At 47.3% G+C, this 17,128-nt stretch overlaps 1 pseudogene; it reads left to right on the top strand.

Moving 5' to 3' along the window:
• The window catches only part of LOC141258532 (transient receptor potential cation channel subfamily V member 6-like), an 83,251-nt pseudogene that overhangs the window by 47,101 nt on the left and 19,022 nt on the right, over positions 1-17,128 (top strand).

The raw sequence follows: 17,128 nt of genomic DNA, 5'->3' as shown, positions 1-17,128 counted from the left end.
TTTGCCAATCCTGGTGCTCAGTGGCAAACGCCAAGGGTCCTGCATGGTGTTGGGCTGTGAATCCATCTGTGGACGTCGGGCCCTCATACCACCCTCATGGAGTCGGTTTCTAACCGACACATGCACATTTGTGGTCTGCATTTGTGGTCTGCTGGAGGTCATTTTGCAGGGCTCTGGCAGTGCTCCTCCTGTTCCTCCTTGCACAAAGGCAGAGGCAGCGGTCCTGCTGCTGGGTTATTGCCCTCCTACAGTCCCTCCACGTCTCCTGGTGTACTGGCCTGTCTCCTGGTAGCGCCTCCAGCCTCTGGACACTACGCTGACAGACACAGAAAACCTTCTTGCCACAGCTTGCATTGATGTGCCATCCTGGATGAGCTGCACTACCTGAGCAACTTCTGTGGGTTGTAGAGTCCGTCTCATGCTACCACGAGTATGAAAGCACAACCAACATTCAAAAGTGACCAAAACATCAGCCAGAAAGCATTGATACTGAGATGTGGTCTGTGGTCCCCACCTGCAGAACCACTCCTTTATTGAGTGTGTCTTGATAATTGCCAATAATTTCCATCTATTGTCTATTCCATTTGCACAACAGCATGTGAAATTGATTGTCAATCAGTGTTGCTTCATAAGTGGACAGTTTGATTTCACAGAAGTTTGACTTACTCTGAGTTATATTCTGTTGTTTAAGTGTTCCCTTTATTTTTTTGAGCAGTATATACACACACACACACACACACATATATATTGGCTAAAGTTATAGTTAAAGGGAATTTGAGAGCTAATATATGCTTCAGATCCACGGGCAGCATGTATCATGTATCAGACCATGGCTGCATGATTTCAGCCATATATGTTTAAATCTAAAACACTGCGCATTTCATAGAAAAACATAGCTTAATTGCCACTAGGAACTGAGCTGCACGGGAGACTAGTCGGACAGGCGGGAATCCCATACACGCATGCAGGGAAACACTTGTCACTCCAGTGTAATGGGAGGTCAGAAGCCGCCCGTCCGTCTAGTCTCTATTGTGGCTTGGTCCTTGACAACTACCGTAAAAGAAAGTAAAAGGTATGGCTATAACGGTGCTGTTATACAAATTCAAGAGATTCCTGATTGTTCTTTAATCCGTGAATTGGGCAGCATGTATCAGCCGTCAGGTTCCCTTTAAACATAAAGTCAATTTTGGAGTATGAAAATAAAAAGTATATGTTACATCTAATGCAAAACAGGTCAAGAGTTAACTTTGAATAACTACTGACAAATATTATTTTTTGTCCTAAGGTAACACGGTATTCCACATTCTTGTTCTGCACCCGAACAAATCAATGGCATGCAAGACTTATGATTATTTAGGGTCACTGATTTCAAAAGAAAAGATGTTGTATCTAGAAAACATTACCAACAACAAAGGACTGACACCATTAAAACTGGCTGCACAAGAAGGAGATGTGCTGGTAAGATCGCAACAAAAGGCAGCTTATATTTTTATAATGGTATGAAACATCAAGAATAGAAATAAAACTGAAGGGGCATAAAGAGTTAGTAAAATCTCTAGAAATTTTCTGTAACTAGTTGCAGTTGTATGGGGTCTGTAGCCGAGGAGACGTAGATCCGCACAGCTATGTGGAAAGATCAAGTTACCATGCCCACAGGGGTGTGATTTCATGCAAAGACTACCGACTAGTATGGGGAAACTGATGCCCTATAGACTAGTCGAAGGCCTAATTAGCATCAGAAAAACGCAGCTTATAGATACTTTTTTTAAACATGAATTTAAGTTACTAACATTATAAAAGACTGGTTAGGCAGGGAATATAGTAATAAATATACAAATGCTGCTGGGTTGGAGGGTATGGGGGACGTGACAGGATCCCTTTAATCACCACCGTAGTGACAGGTTTCTGCCCACAAGCACGGATAGTCAAAGACCTGTCACTCCAGGACAGCGGGCGGGAAGAGACCGCCGGGGACCCACCTGTCCGACTAGTCTACAGTGTGGCTCAGTCCCCTGTGGCTATTAAAGTAGGTTTTTCTCTGAAATGCCATAGAGTTTCAGAGTCAATCATACATGGCTGAGTTCATACAGCTAATCTCTGACAGATTATGGACACAGATTGGGCAGCATGTATTATTATTATTTATTATTATAGCGCCATTTATTCCATGGCACTTTCCATGTGAAAAGGGGTATACATAATAAAACAAGTTCAATAATCTTGAACAATGCAAGAATCCGACTGGTACATGAGGAGAGAGGACCCTGCCGATGTAAAAAAAATAAAATAAAATAAAAAAGTACACATATTTGGCATCGTCGTGTCCGGAACGACCCGACCTATAAAAGTGTTACACTAGTTAACCCCTTCAGTGAACGCCGTAAAAAAAACAAAAAAAAAACGAGGCAAACAATGCTTTATCATCATACCGCTGGGAAAAAGTGGAATAAAGTGCGATCAAAAACGAATATAAATAAAATTGGTACTGCTGAAAACGTCATCTTGTTCCGCAAAAAACAAGCTACCATACAGCCCCATCAGCAGAAAAATAAAAAAAGTTATAGCTCTCAGAATAAAGCGATGCAAAAAAATCTTTTTTCTGTAAAAGTTTTTATTGTGTAAAAGCGCCAAAACATAAAAAAAACGCTATAAATGTGGTACCGCTGTAATCGCACCGAACTGAAGAATAAAGGTACCTTATGAATTTTACCACACACGGAACAGCATAAAAAAAAAAAAAAAAACAATTCCTGAATTGCCGGTTTTTGTTCATTCTCCCTCCCCAAAAATTGGATTAGAAAGCGAGTAAAAAATGTCATGTGCCCGAAAATGGTTCCAATAAAAACATCAAATTGTCCCGCAAAAAAACAAGCCATAACATGACTGTCCCGGAGGAAGATTCCCTGTAATGAGGCAGATGGAGGCACTGTGGACGCTGTCTGACCTGTGATCCGGGGTGTCCGTCTTTTTATGCGTGATATAAAAGCGCGGTCGGTCACAGTTTTGTGCACCTCTGAAAAGAAGGACAGCACTGAACAGAGACCAGACGGAGTCCAGAGTAAAGGCCCCATCACACTAAGCGACGCTACAGCGATCCCGACAACGATACGACCTGTCAGGGATTGTTGCTGCGTCGCTATGTGATCGCTGGTGAGCTGTCAAACAGGCAGGCTCACCAGTGATCAGGGGAGCAGCGACATCGTGGAAAGAATCTTTCCACGATGTCCTGCTCCTGGTTACCAGCCTGCTGAAGCAGGAGCAGGCTGGTAACCATGATAAACAGCGGGTTACTAGGGATACGCACTTAGTAACCCGCTGTTTATCATGGTTACCACTCTGCTACGGTGAGCGGGAGGTTACCGCTCACCGTAGCAGAGTGGTAACCATGATAAACAGTGGGTTACTAAGTGTGCGTGTGCTCCTTGTAACCCACTGTTTATCATGGTTACCAGCCTGATCGCTGGTCCTGCTGGTCACACACAGCGATGTGTGCTGACCAGTGGGAGGGCAAAGACCAAAAAATGGTCCAGGACATTTTGCAGCGATCAGCAACCTCACAGCAGGGGCCTGATTGCTGCAAAGTGTCACACATAGCGACATCGCTGGTGAGGTCGCTGTTGAGTCACCAAAACCGTGACTCAGCAGCGATCTCGCTATGTGAGACGGGGGCTTTACTCTTATGCCTCATTATAATGAATGGATTCCTGGGGGGTGTCACCTGAATCACGTCACTCAGAGATTTAGATGGAAACCTCAAAGCAATTGCTCAGCGCAGAACGCCGGATAAATGTGATCCCAAATGTTATGTAAAATGTTCCCAATAAAAGCTTCAATTCAATCCACAAAAAAAAACCCCACTCAGGTCCATCATCTGTTAATAGAAATATAGGGGGCTTCCACGTTACTGATAGCACAAAGGCTCTGGAAAAGTGAAATGGCTCCTCGCCCCCCAAAAGACATTCAGCAAATTCTGCGCTCCAAAATTCTAATGCTCCCCCGCTCCCCCACATTTAGCATCCACATGTCTGTCAGGGGTATAATTTCCAAAATGGGATCAGTTGAGGGATATTCTGCTCTTCTAGCATTTAGGGTCTCTTTATATGGAGTCCGCAAACTATTCTAGGAAACTCTGCGCTCCGAGGCAAATAGCGCTCCGTCTCTCCTGAGTGTCGTCGTGTGGCTAAGCAGTACTGTACCGCCACATATGAGATATTGCCACATGGGACAAATTTGAAAATGAAAAATCTAGGGTTAAAACAACATTTTTTGTAAATATTTTTTCTTCACTGCCAATGGTATCAAATTCTGTGACACCTATGATGTCCATTTGATCACTGCACCCCAAGATGAGTTAATTGAGAGGTATAGCTTGTAAAATGGGGTCACTTATGGGGGGGTTCTGCTGTTATGGCAACTCAGGGGCTCTCTTGTCATGGCATCCTCAAACCATAACCGTAAAATCTGCACTATAATATGGCACGCCTTCCCTTCTGACATTTGCACTGTGCCTCAAAAGTGTTTCCCAATTACATGTAGGGTATTGGCGCACTCAGGAGAAATTGAACCACAAACTGAGAGGTCAATTTTATCCTGTTACCCTTGTGAAAATAAAAAAATTGATTTAATGTTATTAACAATTTTATTTATTAAACTATTTATTAACTATTTTGTGTGACATATCTCTCTAATAAGGTTTGAAAATTACAACATGTTCGCCAAATTTCAGCTTTTTTTTTTTTTCCAAAGAAATGCAAGTCATATTGAATACATTTTTTCCACTATCATGAAGTACAATATGTCACGAAGAGTAATTACCTCATAAAGTGACAGTGGTCAGAATTGTAAAAATTGGCCTGGTCATTAACCTACAAAGTGCTTAAGGGGTTAATCCAAAAAAAAACAAACAGGAGAAACATTTGCCCACACTGTGTGTCAGATTGCAGTCTGAAGAGAACACAGGGGTTAATTTTCTGCTAATCCCTCTTACATTTTTGAGTACTGAAAATTTGTGTAATAAAAAAAATGACATATAATCTTATTATTCAGATTACGCCAGGTTTTGGTGTCCCAAAGAATCCCAGTTTGAGCATAAAGTTGTAAAATTGTACAAAATGTTAACTTTGTGTGCTACACTGGGCACAAGTTGGAAAAGTGGGCGTGGCTTACAGGGAGGGTGTGGCCAACAACTCATAGCTAGAAAGTAAACCATTGTGTTCTATCAGCTCAGCATTGTGTTCCAGGGGGTTCACAAGGGACGTGGCAGCCAGAAAGGGAGAAAAAAACACCACATGGAGATTCCATAAAACAATCCAGTTTTCTTCAGGACATATAGGAATACATATGCAGCTACTTAGGCTGTGTACTCAGCCTATGGACTTTTAAATAAATCTTGAAGAAAACAAAATTGTCCATGTGGTCCAGAATTCTTTCCTCTAAAAGCTAGAAAATGGATTTGTGACAAGATTTGCACCAACAGTTGTAGACTGCATTTTCTGTGTTTAGGACAGTCCAAAATCTGCCAAATTTATTTACTTTTTTAATAAATTTGGGGAAATTTTATCTTTTTTTTTCTGGTATAGAAAATGCCAGTCTTAAGGGTTTTCCCATGAACAAAAGTTCATTTTAAAAATTGTCTGTGTCTGACCGTGTACGGAACATACCACAGCTCCTGGGCAGGGGAGGAAACAAAGGACAATACAGACATTACAGCAGGGGATCACAGAGGATTCATTTTGTGAGGTAAAAAATAGTTTAAAAACAGGCAGTGAAATATTTTACCTCACAAAATGAATCCTCTGTGATCCCCTGCTGTAATGTCTGTATACTCTCTTTTGCTTCCTCCCCTGCCCAGGAGCTGTGGTATGTTCCGTACATGGTCAGACAGAGACTATTTTTAAAAAAATGAACTTTTGGTCGTGGGAAAACCCCTTTAAAGGAGTTATCCGAGACTATTTGATTTTTTACATATGGCTCTAAGAACTAACAGGCAGGTAGTTGCTAACTACCTGCCTGTTCTGCCTGGCGCAGATCTCTATCAGCTCGGAGTGGTCAATGACTGCTCCTGCTGGTGATTCTGTGGCTTCCACTGACCTTATAGCAACAGAACAGATGCTTCTCTTCCACTCTGCTCTGTTGATGGGATGTGACTGCCGATGGCATGCTGATTGACAGCCGGCTACCCAATGACAAACTGCAGGAATCCAGCTGTCAATCATCATGACGGCGGTAATCACGCCCCTTCGACAGAGCAGCCTGGAAGAAGAAGAGCTGCTCTGTTGATGTGGAGCACCAGACTCACTGGCAGAAAGGATCCGTGATCAATCTGGGTAGAACAGTCAAGTAGTTAGCAACTTTCTGCCTCTTAGTTCTTAGACCCATAGTAAAATAAATTAAATTGTCCCAGATAATCCCTTTTACACTGCTCAAAAAAATAAAGGGAGCACTTAAACAACAGAATATAACTCCAAGTAAATCAAACTTCTGTGAAATCAAACTGTCCACTTAGGAAGCAACACTGATTGACAATTTCACATGCTGTTGTGCAAATGGAATAGACAATAGATGGAAATTATTGGCAATTATCAAGACACCCTCAATAGAGGAGTGGTTCTGCAGGTGGGGACCATAGACCACATCTCAGTACCAATGTCTTCTGGCTGATGTTTTGGTCACTTTTGAATGTTGGTTGTGCTTTCACACTTGTGGTAGCATGAGACGGACTCTACAACCCACAGAAGTTGCTCAGGTAGTGCAGCTCATCCAGGATGGCACATCAATGCGAGCTGTGGCAAGAAGGTTTGCTGTGTCTGTCAGTGTAGTGTCCAGAGGCTGGAGGCGCTACCAGGAGACAGGCCAGTACATCAGGAGATGAGGAGGGGGCCGTAGGAGGGCAACAACCCAGCAGCAGGACCGCTACCTCCGCCTTTGTGCAAGGAGGAACAGGAGGATCACTGCCAGAGCCCTGCAAAATGACCTCCAGCAGGCCACACATGTGCATGTGTCTGCACAAACGATTAGAAACCAACTCCATGAGGGTGGTATGAGGGCCCGACATCCACAGATGGGGGTTGTGCACACAGCCCAACACCGTGCAGGACGCTTGGCATTTGCCACAGAACACCAGGATTGGCAAAGTCGCCACTGGCGCCCTGTGCTCTTCACAGATGAAAGCAGGTTCACATTGAGCACATGTAACGTGACAGAGTCTGAAGACGCCGTGGAGAGCGATCTGCCGCCTGCAACATCCTTCAGCATGACAGGTATGGCAGTGGGTCAGTAATGGTGTGGGGTGGCATTTCTTTGGAGGGACGCACAGCCCTCCATGTGCCCGCCAGAGGTACCCTGACTGCCATTAGGTACCGAGATGAGATCCTCAGACCCCGTTGTGCGACCATATGCTGGTGCGGTTGGCCCTGGGTTCCTCCTAATGCAGGACAATGCCAGACCTCATGTGGCTGGAGTGTGTCAGCAGTTCCTGCAAGATGAAGGCATTGAAGCCAGGGGTGGATTAAGAGTAGCAAGGGCCCCGGGCAGTTTAGAAGGCGCGGGGCCCCCCCCACACACACACACCTGATGTATCACGTGACATGTCATATGATCCCCTGTGATAGATCATGTGATAGTTTACGTGAAATTAATTTGGCACAATATTAAATATAATAATTTTTTTTAGGCTGTGTGCCCACTACGCGTTTTTTAAGCGTTTCCGCAGCGGCAATTCCGCTGCAGAAACGCTTAAAAATGCTTGGTAGAAGGTCTGCCATGTTCCCCAATGATAATCCGCATGTGCTGTGCATATGCTGCGGAAATTTCCGCTGCGGATTATCATTGCGGAGAAATCCGCAGCACTAACAATTATTTTGTGGAAGCGCGGCGCTTTAGCCGCCATTGACTTGCATTGGAACACAAGGAATCCGCATCACTGCATCTGTACATCCAGAATCCATGCGTTTCAATGTGCGGATGGTACCCGGGTTTGGAGAAGAGGAGACTCTCCTCCGGACCCGGGTACCATAGAACCTGTAAAAAAAGAATAAAATAAAAAATAAATATTATACTTACCTTCTGATGGCCCCCGGTGTCTTTATCCGATGCGTCCTGGCTTGCCGGCAGCTCGCGATGGTCTGAAAAGGACCGGCTGTGAAGTCATTTAGTCATGTGACGGGTCACGCGACCGCTGACGTCGGCAGGCCATCAGAAGGTAAGTATATATTTATTTTTTACCATTCTTTTATGGTCACACTATATAAATCCATGCCGGTTGCATGGATTTATATAGTGTGACCAAGTTGTCAAGCACTTTCCAAGTGATGCTAAAATCGCTTGGAAAGCGCTTGTCAACCCGCATGCGGAAATGCATGTGAAGAACGCTTCACATCCGCATGTCCCTGGCAGGAAAAAGGCATGTACAATCCGCATGTACAATCCGCATGCGTTTTTTCTGCCAGGGAGATGCACAAACGCTCAAAAAAAATCCGGAGCTTTTCTGTATCACAGGCACAAAGCCTTACATTAATTGTATGACTCAATATTGAGCACACGTAGCCATCTATACACAGCGGGAGGCCGCACGGAGCCACCTATACACAGTGGGAGGCCGCACGGCGCCACCTATACACAGCGGGAGGCCGCACATAGCCATCTATACACAGCGGGAGGCCGCACGGAGCCATCTATACACAGCGGGAGGCCGCACGGAGCCATCTATACACAGCGGGAGGCCGCACGGAGCCATCAATACACAGCAGGGAGCCGCGAGGTGCCATCTATACACAGCGGGAGGCCGCACGGAGCCATCTATACACAGCGGGAGGCCGCACGGAGCCATCTATACACAGCGGGAGGCCGCACGGAGCCATCTATACACAGCGGGAGGCCGCACGGAGCCATCTATACACAGCGGGAGGCCGCACAGAGCCATCTATACACAGCGGGAGGCCGCACGGAGCCTTCTATACAGAGCAGGAGGCCGCACGGAGCCATCTATACACAGCGGGAGGCCGCATGGAGCCATCTATACACAGCAGGGAGCCGCACGGTGCCATCTATACACAGCGGGAGGCCACACGGCGCCCCCCCAGAGACAGCGGGACACGTAGCCATCTATACACAGCAGGGAGCCGCACGGAGCCATCTATACACAGCGGGAGGCCGCACTGTGCCATCTATACACAGCGGGAGGCCGCACGGAGCCATCTATACACAGCGGGAGGCCGCACGGAGCCATCTATACACAGCGGGAGGCCGCACGGAGCCATCTATACACAGCGGGAGGCCGCACGGAGCCATCTATACACAGCCGGAGGCCGCACGGAGCCATCTATACACAGCCGGAGGCCGCACGGTGCCATCTATACACAGCAGGGAGCCACATGGTGCCATCTATACACAGCGGGAGGCCGCACGGAGCCATCTATACACAGCAGGAGGCCGCACGGTGCAATCTATACACAGCAGGGAGCCGCATGGTGCCATCTATACACAGCGGGAGGCTGCACGGCGCCTCCCCCCAGAGACAGCGGGAGGCCGCACGTAGCCATCTATACACAGCAGGGAGCCGCATAGTGCCATCTATACACAGCGGGAGGCCGCACGTAGCCGTCTATACACAGCGGGAGGCCGCACGGAGCCATCTATACACAGCGGGAGGCCGCACGGAGCCATCTATACACAGCGGGAGGCCGCACGGAGCCATCTATACACAGCGGGAGGCCGCACGGAGCCATCTATACACAGCGGGAGGCTGCACGGAGCCATCTATACACAGCGGGAGGCCGCACAGAGCCATCTATACACAGCGGGAGGCCGCACGGTGCCATCTATACACAACGGGAGGAAGCACGGTGCCCCCCCAGAGACAGCAGGAGGCCGCACGGTGCCATTTATACTCAGCAGGAGGCCGCACGCAGTCACGCACGCAGTCACGCACACACACACAAACATATACAGACATATACATACACGCATAAACACATTTGAAACACAAAAATACATATAAACAGACATCACACAATGATATCTGCCTGCACACACATACATACATACACATACACACAGACACACACAATCACCATCCCCTGGCTCGGCTCCAGTCCTCCTGGCTCCTGCTCCTCTCCGGTGGTAAGTAGCAGTGCAGGCCGGGCGCACACTGCGTGACATCACAGCTAGGAGCTCCTAGCAGTGACGCGGCCGGACCAGCACAGGGAAGTTAACTGCTGCAGTGCTGGCCCGGCCGAAGAAGAAGCAGCGGCTGTGCACCGCTGCTGGGGGAGCGGTCCGGGGGCACCCCCCCGCCACTGTCTGACGGTATGTGCCGCGGGACCGCACATATAATGAGGGCAATCCGGCCATAGACACCCCGGAGCCCCGGGCCCCCTGGAGACCCGAGGCCCTGGGCGGTCGCCTGGATTGCCCTCATTATAATCCGCCTATGATTGAAGCTATGGGCTGGCCCGCCCATTCCCCAGACCTGAATCCGATTGCGCATATCCGGGACATCATGTTTCGCTCCATCCACGAACATCACGTTGCACCACAGACTGTCCAGAAGTTGGCGAATGCTTCAGTCCAGGTCTGGGAGGAGATCCCACAGGAGACCATCCGCATGCCCAGGCGTTGTAGGGAGGTCATACAGGCACGTGGAGGCCACACACAATACTGAGCCTCATTTGGACTTGTTTTAAGGACAATACATCAAAATTGGATCAGCCTGTAGTGTGTTTTTCCACTTTAATTTTGGGGGTGACTCCAAATCCAGGCCTCCATTGGTTAATAAATTTGATTTCCATTGATGATTTTTGTGTGATTTTGTTGAACAAAGTATTCAATGAGAATATTTCATTCATTCAGATCTAGGATGTGTCATTTGAGTGTTCCCTTTATTTTTTTGAACAGTGTATAAATCTACTCAATAGTGTACAGGCTGAACAACCATTTCTTCCAATGGAATAAGGCTTTAATTGCACAAGCCTTAGAATACTAAGACAAAAGCTAGGCAGCAGAGATCCTGGCCACCATTCATATTAAATTTGATGGCAGATGCTATGATTAATCAGACCAAACTTCTACACTGAATGAATGAAATATTCTCATTGGATACCTTGTTCTGTACAAAGTTGAATGTGCTGACAACAAAATCACACAAAAATCATCAATGGAAATCAAATTTATTAACCAATGGAGGCCTGGATTTGGAGTCACCCCCAAAATTAAAGTAGAAAAACACAATATAGGCTGATCCAACTTTGATGTAATTTCCTTAAAACAAGTCAAAATGAGGCTCAGTATTGTGTGTGGCCTCAACGTGTCTGTATGACCTGCCTACAACGCCTGGGCATGCTCCTGATGAGGATGCGGATGGTCTCCTGTGGGATCTCCTCCCAGACCTGGACTAAAGCATCCGCCAACTCCTGGACAGTCTGTGTGCAACGTGACGTTAGTGGATGGAGCGAGACATGATGTCCCAGATGTGCTCAATCGGATTCAGGTCTGGGGAACGGGCGGGCCAGTCCATAGCGTCAATGCCTTCATCTTGCAGGAACTGCTGATACACTCCAGCCACATGAGGTCTGGCATTTTCCTGCATTAGGAGGAACCCAGGGCCAACAGCACCAGCATATGGTCTCACAAGGGGTCTGAGGATCTCATTTCGGTACCTAATGGCAGTCAGGCTACCTCTGGCGAGCACATGGAGGGCTGTGCGGCCCTCCAAAGAAATGCCACCCCACACCATTACTGACCCACTGGCAAACCGGTCATGCTGAAGGATGTTGCAGGCAGCAGATCGCTCTCCACGGCGTCTCCAGACTCTGTCACGTCTGTCACATGTGCTCAGTGTAAGGCTGTGTGCCCACGATGCGTTTTTAATGCGTTTCCGCAGCGTTTTTGCAGCTGCGGAAACGCATTAAAAACGCATGGTAGAAGGTCTGCGATGTTCCCCAATGATAATCCGCATATGCTGTGCACATGCTGCGGAAATTTCCGCTGCGGATTATCATTGCGGAAAAAAACTCAGCACTACCAATTATTTTGCGGAAGTGCTGCGTTTTCGCCGCCATTGACTTGCATTAGAACGCATGGAATCCGCATCACTGCATCTGTACTTGCGTAATTGGCGCGTTCTAATGTGCGGATGGTACCCGAGTGTGGAGGACAGGAGAATCTCCTCCACACCCAGGTACCATAGAAACTGTAAAAACAAGAATAAAATAAAAAATAAAGATTATATTCACCTTCCGACGGCCCCCGGTCTCCTTCCCTGTGCTTGCGGGCAGGACTGAAGGACCTGCGGTGACGTCACAGTCAAGTGACAGCAGGTCTTTCAGTGCAGTGTCCCGTGATCAGCTGGCAGCCAGGAAGGAGTGCAGCAGCACACCCCGGGTCATCGGAAGGTAAGTATTGGTTTATTTTTTTATTTTTAACCATTCTCTCGGGTCACACTATATAAATCCATGCTGTTTGCATGGATTTATATAGTGTGACGTAGTTGACAAGCACTTTCCAAGTGATGCTAAAATCGCTTTGAAAGCGCTTGTCAATCTGCATGTATTTCGCAGGAAAAACGCATGTACAATCCGCATGCGTTTTTTCTGCCAGGGAGATGCAGAAATGCTGCAGAATTTTTCTGCTTCATTTCTGCATCGTGGGCACATAGCCTGAAACTGCTTTCATCTGTGAAGAGCATAGGGTGCCAGTGGCAACTTTGCCAATCATGCTGTTCTGTAGCAAATGCCAAGCATCCTGCACGGTGTTGGGCTGTGAGCACAACCCCCATCTATGGACGTCGGGCCCTCATACCACCCTCATGGAGTCGGTTTCTACCCGTTGGTGCAGACACATGCACATTTGTGGCCTGTAGTGATGAGCGAGCACTAAAATGCTCGGGTACTCGTTGCTCGGGTCAAGCAAATTGGAATACTCGGGTGCTCGACCCGACCAACGAGCCCAATGTAAGTCTATGGGAAACTCGAGCATTTTTCTGGCGGCTCCCCCTGGCGGTCTGCAGAGGGCCTAAAAATTGCCCAAATCGATGGGAACAGTGCTCAAATGACATGGGGAAGACCCCTGGAAGCATTTCTGACTCCCAGGTCACTGCTGTCAACAACGTTGTCAGAGTATTACGCCACTTTTACGGACTCACAATAAAACATACAAAAACAAAAACAAAATGGATTTTCCTAGGAAATATATTAAGGAACATCCTTTCCAGGGTAATGACTTGTATATAAGGCAAAATAAACAACCAAAACCAAAAATACTCCTCCACACCATGGGCTATGTTCACACGTAGCGTTTATGATGCGTTTTTGCACTTTTGCATTGCATTCAACCAAGACAAATGCATTCACTGGGAAATGTCATTTTAACATTTTACAACCTTATCTGGCCATGTGGTGTGTGACACATCATCAGACACTTGCATACAGTGCTGAAAAGACATGGGAACAGCATGGGGAAGACCTCTGGAAGCATTTCTGACTCCCAGGTCACTGCCTAAAAGTGTGCCCATCATAAGTGATCCTTGGCGCATGCGAAGATGCCTCCCACCATGCACCTGTCGTTGCAGACTTGCAACAATCACCGTCCACGTCCTTGTCCCAGTGCAGCGTTCAGTTGTCCCTACCCCATTACTTGGAATGCAAGCACCAGTATGCAGCCAGCCACCCACCCACCCACAGGCTGCAATACTATACTGCCAAATTTTTGACAGATACTTGCACTTGAAATGTGGCCTTTTAGGCTCGTGGAGGCAGAAGCTTTACATAACCTCATGCCGGCGGAGGCCGGGTGTCCATACTCAGTCCCCAGCCGACACTGTTTCTCCCGATGTCGTCTCAGCCTTCCACAAGCACGGGTCCCACAACATTACCCGCGCCCTCTCCAGTGCACTTACTGGGAAGGACCATCTAACCACAAACACGTGGACAGGTGAATGTGGCCAGGGACAGTACGGAGCCAGTCCACAGCTTTTTTTTGCTGAGAGTTGTATTTAACTCGGTGAAAAGACTGGCATAGAGGGAAACCGTATCTACCCTGGGTGCATTTCTCCCAGGAAGTCCTCTCATGCAGCTTGTTGCAGAAGCAATGGCAGCCCGTCCAACATCAACTCGCATTTGTCGGTGGTGCTTTGACACACAAACATCTTTCTTTGCGCATTTAATTTCATGAATACAGAGTTGGACAATGGCCTGATCTGCAATGCGGTTTAAGAAATAACATGCATAAGCATGGCCGATCCACATTTAAAAAACCAACAATAGAGTGTCCGGGAACCTTCCACCACACTTTTCTTAGCTAGGGCAGCTTCTTGGCAGGGTTGGACGGGCCCACCAGAGAACCGGAGACTCCTCCGGTGGGCCCTGGCTTCTCCTTCAGGAGAGTTCATAGTGCCATGGTGAGGCCATGATGATGATAGAGGCCACCATCTGCTTAGTTTTCTGTTACTTGGAATGCAAGCGCAAGTATGCAGCCAGCCACCCACCCACAGGCCGCAACACTAAACTGCCAGATTTCTGGGCTGCTGCTTGTACTTGAAATATGGCCTTTTAGGCTCGTGGAAGGAAGCTACTCGTGGAGGCGGAAGCTACCGGTATCTACTATGGGTGTCATTTCTCCGTCACCAGGTTCCGCCCATTGTTACACACGACCATGCCTGGCTGTATGTTCAGCGGTGAGAGCCACAGATCAGGCTGCTGTGTTACAGCTTTCAACAACTCTGCAGCGCTGGGCGGTTTGTCAATTAAGCATTAAGCATGTTATCTTCAGCACAGCCTGTTGCCGCTTGGCCAAGGCAGTACTGCAGTGCTGTCAGCTTGTGACTGATGTGGTCATTTCGGAGATGGAGGAGGAGGTGAAGGAGCTGAACAATGTGATTACATTGAGGTTAAATTGGTGACGCTGTTTTTTATACTAAAGAAAGATCCTATTGTTTCGTTTTTTTATGTTATTTTTTAAGACAAATTCATTCACCGGGAAATGTAATTTTAACATTTTACAACCTTATCTGGCAATGTGGTGTGTGACACATCATCAGACACATCCTGTTTTATTTATGATGGAGGGACTCTGAAAGTCATAAAGCCTATTATTATAGGGCCATCAGACGGCCCTTACTATTCTTAAAAGGCCAGCAGTCGGCCCTCGCTATTGTTAGAGAGCCATCAGTGGGTCTCCTATACTTTTATTGCGATCCAGTGACTGCAAGGGCTTCCAAAAACTTGGATGCAACCCAATACCCCTTTGAAGACACATAGAGGAGGGTCTCAGTAAAAAAAATGTTCCCATTTTAAAGGAGCGGGTCTCCTATAGTGGTAATGCCCATGCTGTGACTGCAAGGGCTGCCAAAATTTGGGAAAAACCCCACTAAGAATTTAAAGACACATAGAGCAGGGCCACAGTAACGACAAATTCCCATAAGAAAGGAGAGAGTCTGCTATACAGTTATAGGGTATGCAGTGAGTCCAGCGGCTGAACAATTTTAGGAAAAACCTCACTAAGAATTTAAAGACACATAGAGCTGGGCCACAGTAACAAGGTACAACAAATTCCCATTAGAAAGGAGAGAGTCTGCTATACAGTTTTAGGGTATGCAGTGAGTCCAACGGCTGACCAAATTTAGGAAAAACCCCACTAACAATTTAAAGAGACATAGAGCAGGGCCACAGTAACGACAAATTCCCATTAGAAAGGAGAGAGTCTCCCATAGTGTTGGCCTATGCAGTGAATGCAAGGGCTGCCAAAAATTTGGAGGCACTTCAATGCCCCTTGGAAGAGACGTGGAGGAGGGCCTCATAAAAAAATGTTGCCATTAGAAAGGAGCGGGCCTCTTATACTTGTAATGCCCATGCACAAGTGTATGGGCTGACAAACCTTTACCCCTGGGGGTTATACATGAACATACTGTATAAAAATTTTTTTTTACGGGCATCATAAACCCCCTTTAAAAAAATTATGTGGGTGTTGCATCACGGACCACTGTCACCCTGGTGATATGGTGGTGGAAGATGAGGAGAAGGAGGAGGACAAGAGCAAATAGCCAAAATCAGGAAGCATATACCCATGTGTGGGTGTGAAAAGGTGCATGGGAATACACCTCCCAAGAAAAGACACTGGATTTGAGTTTATATTATGCTGCAATCATTCGGTGGCGTTGAGAAGTCTGGCCCAATCCAGCCCTTGTTCATTTTTATAAGAGTCAGCCTGTCAGCATTTTCAGTTGACAGGCGGATGCGCTTATCAGTTATAATTCCACCAGCGGCAGTAAAAACCCGCTCTGATAAAACGCTGGCGGCAGGGCAGGCTAGGCCAGGACCTCCAAGGCATAGAGAGCCAGTTCATTCCACGTATCCAGCTTGGATAGCACAGAGGAATCACGGAGGACATTGGTGCGGTCGGCAAGGTACTCCCTCAGCATCTTCCAAAACTTTGCACTCCTTGTGAGAGAGTACCCCGCGCCTCAGGGCCTATGCGATGGGAGGGTCTGAGAAAACTCTCCCAGAACTTTGACAGTGTTCCCCTGCCTCTGCTGGATTGAAGTTGTGTCTCTCTCGCCTGTACTCCTTGGTTGTCCGACGAAGTGTGCCCTCTGCCGCCAGCGTTTTCAGATGGGAATTTTTTTAATAGTTCCGCAACAAGGGCCTTCTGGTACAGCCCCATTTTTGTAGATCTGTCAGCCTCAGGAATAAGAGATATAAAGTTCTCCTTGTAGCGTGGGTCTAGAAGTGTCACCAACCAGTAATGACTGTCACCCAAAATTTTGAGAACGCGAGGGTCATGGGAGAGGTAGCGTAACATAAACTCAGCCATGCGTGCCAGACTACTAACAGGCAAGACTTCCGTGTCCTGACCAAGAGGATGACTGACCATGCTCTCCTCCTCCTTCCCCTCTCTGTCCTCTGGCCATCAACGCTGAACAGACGGTATGACAGCTGTGCAGGTAGTACCGTCTATAGTGCAAAAAACTAGCTCCTGTCCTTCCTCCTCCTCCTCTTCCTCATTGTCACCCAATCCACGTTGGGATGAGATGAGGCTTGGCTGTGTGTAATCACCCTGTACGGTTCCTTGCTCCATCTCATCGTGCTCCGCCTGCAATGCATCCTCTTTGATTGTGAGCAGAGAGCGTTTCAGAAGA

The sequence above is a fragment of the Phyllobates terribilis genome, unplaced genomic scaffold, assembly GCF_046119375.1.
Source record: "Phyllobates terribilis strain yellow unplaced genomic scaffold, ASM4611937v1 Scaffold_3__8_contigs__length_932513732, whole genome shotgun sequence".
NCBI classification, from domain to species: Eukaryota; Metazoa; Chordata; class Amphibia; order Anura; family Dendrobatidae; genus Phyllobates; species Phyllobates terribilis.
This window is presented reverse-complemented; position numbering and strand designations above follow the sequence as displayed.